The sequence below is a fragment of the Solanum tuberosum genome, unplaced genomic scaffold (assembly GCF_000226075.1).
Source record: "Solanum tuberosum cultivar DM 1-3 516 R44 unplaced genomic scaffold, SolTub_3.0 scf00258, whole genome shotgun sequence".
Lineage (NCBI taxonomy): Eukaryota > Viridiplantae > Streptophyta > Magnoliopsida > Solanales > Solanaceae > Solanum > Solanum tuberosum.
In genome coordinates, this window is record NW_006239179.1 from 442,158 (window position 1) to 449,940 (window position 7,783).

General features: G+C 36.0%; 1 long non-coding RNA gene across 1 annotated transcript; it reads left to right on the forward strand.

The window, feature by feature from the left end:
* The first annotated feature begins 888 nt into the window (after positions 1 to 888).
* LOC107062677 (uncharacterized) lies at positions 889 to 2,954 on the forward strand. Its single transcript, XR_001474779.1, has 2 exons — positions 889 to 1,429; positions 2,643 to 2,954. It is a non-coding gene; the product is annotated as an uncharacterized lncRNA (long non-coding RNA).
* The last annotated feature ends 4,829 nt before the right edge of the window (positions 2,955 to 7,783 follow it).

Here is a 7,783-nt window from a genome sequence, read left to right on the forward strand (position 1 = left end):
ACATATGCCATTTTGGTAAAACTTCATGAACATTGATAAAAGAGGCATAATATAAGTCAGAACCCACATACAAGTCATATTTTCACATTAGAACATAATCCACATATGAACCTTTACCTTCACCTTAAGCCTTCACCTCAAGTAACCCTCAAGCTATACCTTGTGCAATGTATGGATAGCGTCCCATACCACCATCCACACCAAGGTACCACATTAAGGTCACCAAAAGTGAACTTACCATTCAACCATTCAATCCTTACACAATACTCATACATAAGAGAAATAAACATTATGTTGACACCCAATTTTGACCGACCTTCAGCAATTTTAGGAATGCTATTCGATTAAATACATACTTTTGAAAATATTTTGAGCTTAAAATTTTAGTCAATTTTGCCTAAAAAATTATATATTTTAGTAAGCTTGATTTATAAAAAATTTATTGTAATTATTTTATTATTATATTTATCGATAGTTAAACTGAAAGTAATTATTTTATTCAAATATTTTAAAATTTAAAAGGGATTTTAATTATATAAAAATATTATAACGTGTAGTATTTTATTTGGTTAGCATTTTCTTAAATTTGCTCTAAATCATTTAAAGCTTAGCCTAATCCATTCCAATTTATTTAATCTGTAGCCACTCTTGCTATTTCAATTCATTTCGATTTTAGCCTCTTATTCTAATTTAATTGCAATTCAAGCCCCTTCTGTCCTTTGCAATTATAGCCAATTTATTTCAATTTAATATATTCAACCCAACCTCATCTTTTAATCATAGCCATTGATATCATCCTTTAAATCTCAACCCCTCATCTTAACATGAATCAACGTTTTGGATTAAATCCCCCAAAACCTTCCAATTTAACCTAGAAAGACCAAGCCCCTCAAAAAAAATTCATCTCTTCCTCTCCTCTCCGGGCAGCCGCCACCCTCTCTCCCCACCATATTTTTTTCCGGCGAAAGCCACTGGAGGCAGTCGCCTCTCCTCCTCCCCGTCTCCCTCTCCGGCGCCCTCTCTCTCCCTTCGCACTTTCTCATTTATCTCCCCTTGCCCCTATCTCTTCTTCTCCTCCTTTTCAGGCGAAGGAAGCTGGACAGCAACTCCAGTGAGCAGCCAGCGTAGCAACCAGCAGCAGCGAGGAGGAGGAAGCCAGCAACCACCAGCAGCAGCAGCGAACACCTCCTCCACCGGCACCAGCAGCTCCGGTGACCACAGCCAGGCGTGGCAGACAGCAGCAGCCAGCGAAAGCCAGCTCCCACTCCGGCCCTTTTTTCTTTCTCCGGCGAGCAACAGAACCAGCAGCAGCAGCTCAAGGCGAGAATTCCGGTCAGCAGCTATTGCACCGCTAGACAGGGCAGGTTTAGAGGAAAAGCTTTGAGTTTTGATTTGTTAAAAAATATTGGGTCTTATCAGATCCATCCAGGTTCGCTCTCTTGTTCGATTTATTATCTAGTTATTTAGATTTGATTATAGAGTTCTTAATCTTGATTCATATGTCTACTCTATGTTAAAGCTAGTAAATGCTATGAATTTCATCTTGAACATGCTACTAGTTTGTGTCTCTCTAATCATATGAATAATATTACCATTAGAGTTGCTAAATTTGATAATGTTGAAATCTTGTTCCAAACCTTTCCCTGCTTATGTTATGAATGTTATTCTTTTCATTTACATGATTTTAGCTTATAGCATGGTAAGTCTAAATTGATAATAATCCATTGATTTGTTGATTTGATTAATCCGTATCAAGGAGAAAAAAATTTTAATCAAGTATGCATATTTCATGTTGTAAATTGATTTCTTTTAGGCCATATATAATTCTTGTCTAATTTCTTGCTTGTTTAATAATTACGGTAAAATATTATTGCTTGACTTATGCTTTTTTTCCTTAATATGATCATTTTGATTTTGCATGTTGTGGATTAATTTATGCTAAGTTGGTTTTTATTTGAAGATTTTGGCTCTTGGTAATGGTAAAATTGGCTTTATTATTTTTTATTATTAATGTTAATTGATTGTAGTTGCCATAATTAAGGATGATTTGTCCATTACTTGCAATATTTTAGTTAAGTTTCGATGGAGCTAAAACACAATGTTAATGATTTGGTATTCTTTGAATAAGGAAAAAATAATATTTAATTGATTCTAAATTATTCCTTTCCTTATATTATATGCCCTCTTCTCCACTATAAATAACCTTTTCACGCACACATAGAGGACCCGGTCACTCCTGTTGACATATTCTAACAAAAGGCATAAAGTACCCTCTATTCTAAAGATTTAAAATGGGGTGAATATTCTAAGAAGCTTCTCTATTTGGTTTTGCTGTGTTCGGGTCTAGTGTCGGAATAAGTTTGATCTTCATTGCTGATTAATAAATCTGCATAATCGGTTAGTTCTCTTTTTCATTAGTTTAAATTTCGCTTGCATCATCTATTATGGATATTGTATGATTGAAATAAATAAAGGAAGTGTTCGGGTCAGTTCTCCTCTCCCCTTTATATGTGTATGATTTCATATGTGCAATATATGGCTTGAAGTAATACGTATGTTCTATTCTGTTTTAGTTCATAAAAAATAATTGTTATTACATGTGTTGTATATTACTTGGGTTGTATTGTTGCTTTGTTTAACAGGGTTTGAACTTAAAGGTTCAAGACATGAAGAGTCGCCATGGCAGTGCAATAGACGAATTGATTTAATTTATCTTTTGTATATTATTTATTCTTTTATTGTTTTGTAATAATTTGTAAACTCTAACTCTATATATGTGATATAACTTGGGGATCGCCTAAGGGGAGGTGGATATACGTGCTAATTGTCTATTTCCATTTTTAGTTTAGTTCATTCTTGTTATGTGTGATTGCTACGCATATATTATAATTATGTCGGAATCCCTTAAATAATCCAACTTAAAATCAATTGTTTATTTGTGTTTGTATATTTTTTTTTAAAAATTAACAAATTTGTAATGCTTTTAGGTATGTCGCATTATAACAATTGATAGTCTCTTAATTAATTAACTTGAATTAGTAAGAGTTCAATAACTAGTATATCCAGATCTTAGTTTCATTTGCTTAACAAACCTTTTTAGCATGCTAACAAATTTAAAAGGATTAAAATCTGAACTTTTATGTTAATTTGTCATATGTGTTATTTGTTAATATAGGCTCCATTAATAAATTTTAGCATATTCACTAGGAAATTATGCTTATAGGATCTAAATAATATATTCAATAGAACAACTTGTTAAAGTCATTCTTTCAGCATGTTAAATAACTAAAGCGAATTTGTTTTGAATATATTCTGCCTATTTATTAATGACATTTGTTTCCTTGTATATATAAAATATAAGCATAAGTAAAATAAAGGTAGAAAGCATGCCTATAGGATCTAAATAATTTTCAGTATGTTTTGAGCTTAGAAATCATGCATATAGGTTTAACCTGTGTTACATATTAGATAAATATCATGCCTATATGGTTAACAATTTGTTTAAATGAAACAGACATCGTGCTTATGGGTTTGATAACATTTTCAGCATATTCACACTTTGAAATCATGCCTATAGGACATAATTAATAAGTTGAGATGTTAATCACCATATTAAACAAAAAAGAGAGAAATTCTGTTTTAAAATTATTATCTGCTGTCTAGATCGAATCTGGCTCAAACCAATTAGGTTCTGCTCTGTTTTACTACTGAAAATCAGCTACTAAAATTAATTTTCTGCATCTGCTACTTGTTGTCCCGATTAAATCTTGTTCAAACTAATCTCTGCACTGTTTTGCCACTTAAAATAAATCAATTGCTGCATATTAATTAATGTCATTCTGCCACTGGCTCATCTAAAGACTTTAAATCTGCTATTGCTTAAACTGTTTCCCGCATCCTAATCATTGTTATGCCACTCTTTTAAATCAGTTAATACTTTTCCTGCACTTGGTAATTTTCTGCCCCTTCTCAATTAAATAATTGTTTTTGTTATAATGCTTGTTCATGCGCACACACTTAACATGCGTCCTTTTCACTCTACTTGTGTTTGCCAGCATGTGAATTAAAATCTAGAGGCCAATATGAGACTTATGTGCTAAATGCTCGTCCAAATTGTTTGACTTGGTGTCTAGGCGGGTCTATTAGGAGTTTACTTCAGTCCAAACCCTTCGTAATAGTAGTTCAATGCTTCTTGGACCTTAAGTCGGGACGATAGACACCTCTTAGAGACGAAAAGCATGCGGTGGTGGGGTAGGGGTAGTTTAGGCCCTATGGAGATAAATAAAGAAAGTCGAGTGCTGATCCTAAAGTCCTTCAGAGTCTCCCTTTCTTTTTGCCCCCCTTTATCTGTTTATAATTATTTGGGGTAGCTTAAATAAAAATAAAAATAAATTATTTGCTTATTAATATGTACAATTTCTGTCTCCTCGCTCCTCTTTTATTAATTGTTTAAATATTTATTTTTTTGCTTATTACATCACCTAATCTTTCATGCTTAATTCATAGAGTAGATAATTTAATTAATCCTAATTGTTTAATTATAGTTATCACTTAGTAACCATGCTAATTAAATAAATAACAAATGAAGTGATCTTAAATGCTACTTGTAACCCCCACATAAATTGCATAAGATACGACCGGGACCCACATTTGTGGACCTCGAGGGATGCCTAACACCTTTCCTCGAGGTAATTTGAACCCTTACCCTGATCTCTGGTTCGTTGACCCTAGTAAGACTTAGCTAGGTTAGATAGGTGTCCTAACGCGCCTTAATTCGTTAGCTGGCAACTCTTCAATTGCTCCAAAACCCAAAAGAGTTGTTAGGTCGTGCATCCGAAAGGAATGGCCGTTTTGAGAAAAACGGGGCGGGACAGAATGGCGACTCCGCTGGGGATATTAGGTTCTAACCATTACGTGTTTCGTGCTTATGTGGGGTTTACTTTATCTGTCATTTCATTGTTTGTTTGGTTATTCCCATTCTAATTAATTTTTGCTTTCCTTGTTTACTCGCTTTCCTTAAATATTGTTATTTCCATGTTTAGTCCCTTTCCCTCTCCCTTATTTGATTATTCCCATGTTTCGCCCTTTCCCTTTTTCCCTTTTTTTTTGTGTACTCCATGTTTAAACTTTATTCCCTTTCCTTATTTGCTTGATTTATTTATGTGTTTGCATGCTTATTTTTGTATTTATTTATTTATTTACTGCTTTCCTTAAAATTGTCTATATGTTACCCTTTTTAACCTAAATGCTAAATGTTACTGCTTTGATAACTGGCATTCCGCTCATACTTTCCCCAATTGGGACCTTCTTCCTTTTTTCTTTTTTCTTTTTTTGTTACCGTGATGTTGTGCCTTTGCACCTCTCACAACTACTCCAATTTTCTTCAAACACCCAATTATAGAGAGTCGGCATATGCATGGACGGAATGGATAGTTTTACTACCGGGAAACCACGAGCCTTCTCGCATAGAATCCCTTTCAAGTCCGTGTCAAGCCAACTCTTAGAAATCTTACTTAGATCATACATGATGCATAAACCCTAGGTGGTTTGACCTTGGCGTCATTCCACATAATTAGTAACCACCCTATCGTCTAAGGGACCCCAACCTCCTTTAGACAAATTGCATAATTATGTGTCAATGTGATCACGTTAATTAAATTAAGCCAAACTTTGCCAAAAATGGAGTTTAGAAGTTGTTTGTTGTTTTGTTTGCAGAGTCATGGATGCTTTCAACTCCCCAAACCCGCAAATGGTCGTAGATTTAAACTACAAGCTAAGGAGCTGGTGGATGATATTAAGAGGGAGCGCCAAATGGAAGTTCGTTAACTCTTGGGCGGACCTACCTACCTCATCTTTGTCATACCAAACCCTCACCTGATTAGGGCCTTGCTAGAATTTTGGGACCCTGTGAGGATGGGTCTTCAAATTTGTGGATTTTGACTGGCACCAACGATTGAAGAGATAAGTGGTTTCATTGACATGCCATACCACGAGTGTGAAATGATAGTACCATATAAGCCATCATCAAGGGAGTTCTTACAAAAGTCTCGGAATGAAGTCAAATCCAACCTTACCTTCTTTAGACCTTGGGTGGATTCATTTCGACTTTCTATATTCACGTTTTGGCCGAGTGGATAGTTATTACTCCTTTATTGATGATTTTGAGTGCTCTGTCGAGGAATGGGAAATATATCGTCTAAATGCCTTTGCCATTGCCCTATTAGGATCCCTAGTTTTTCCTAAGATAAGGGGAATGATTGACACACGCTTGGGTTATGTGGTTCGAGATTTAGCCCAAAGAGAGGGCGAACCTAGGAAAACCCTAGTACCTATGATCTTAGCGGAAATGATGAGGAGTCTGTCAGCATGCGTCGATGGTCGAATGTTTTTCGAGGGATGCAACCTTTTGCTGCAATTATGGGCTATTGAACACTTCTACCTACGGTCTGACGCGGTAGACATCTTTCTGGGTTATGGCAACAAAATTAGCAATCATCCAAGAAGAATGATAGCTTTCACCGTCCCTGTAGGATTCATAGACTGGCAGATATTCTTGACAGAGCTCGAGAGCTACCGCATCCAATGGAAGCTCCATTGGTTGTCCACCCCTCATGCAATAGTAAGAGGCGATGACCGATACTTCATTGAGCTCATTGGCTTAAAAGGCGTTCAACCATACATTCCTCTTCGAGTACTTCGCCAATTTGGGCGAACTCAAGTAATACCACTCCGATCTGACATGGAGCACTGCAAGTATGAATTTGGACTAGATAAACTGCAAGTCCACATCATACTTCAAATATGGGAGCGAGTGTTAACCATTCCCATAGGTGCACGACAGGCCTTATGCACACGTGAGTATTACATATGGATCCTAAAAGAGGTCAAAGACAGAGAAGTGAGTGAGGAAGGATACTATGGGCTCACTGATGAAAGGGAAAACATATGGGCACGCAACGTGTTGAAGATCAAGAATGAAGGCACTCTCTATACAAGAAGTCAATTGGCGCCAAGCTCTTGGAACCAATATCTTCAAGATTTTCAGAATTTAGGATGACTTTCCCATTTGTTACCCCTTTCCCTTAGTTTATTTCAGTTTTTTTGTTATGATGTATTGTTCGAATTTTATAATAAATAAAGTTTGTTATTTCCTTTAATCTAAACTCCAAATTGGCAAATAAGGCTTGAATTAATTATTGTGCATCACTTATATTTCGTCTTAGGCCTACCTCTGGCTCAACAAGGCTCCTTGCATTTAGGGCGTTTTATCTTAAATCAATGTGCTTGTTATCTCAATTTTGCAACACTCTAACTTGGGTTTTCTATTGCTTTTACTTTTATTTTTTACCCTTCCTCAATGGTTGATCTGTAGACCATGGTTTACCATACGTGATCAAAGGATTCTCTCCCTTCTCTTCCAAATGAGAACCACAGAGGTAAGAGGAAAGCGACTAATGAGAAGGTTATGAGTAAGACTATTGAAAAGAAGCATCCTTCAGACGAGTTGGCTTCAAGCCTGAAAAAGAAAATAAGGGAACTAGAAGAAGAAGTGTTTGATATGCGCGGGTGGGCGAAGTTGTTACTCTCTGTCGATCCCACTCTGGAGACAAACATAGATAAACCGTCCTGTCACAAGTCAAGCCACTCTCCAAGATAATCCTCCACTCACTCACTCTATTTCTCATCCTCCACCAACTTACCCCACTTCTCAAAATCAACCAAGCTCCATTCAAATGCCTCCAAAGAACACTCACTTTCCAAATTACCCATATCCTCCTCAATA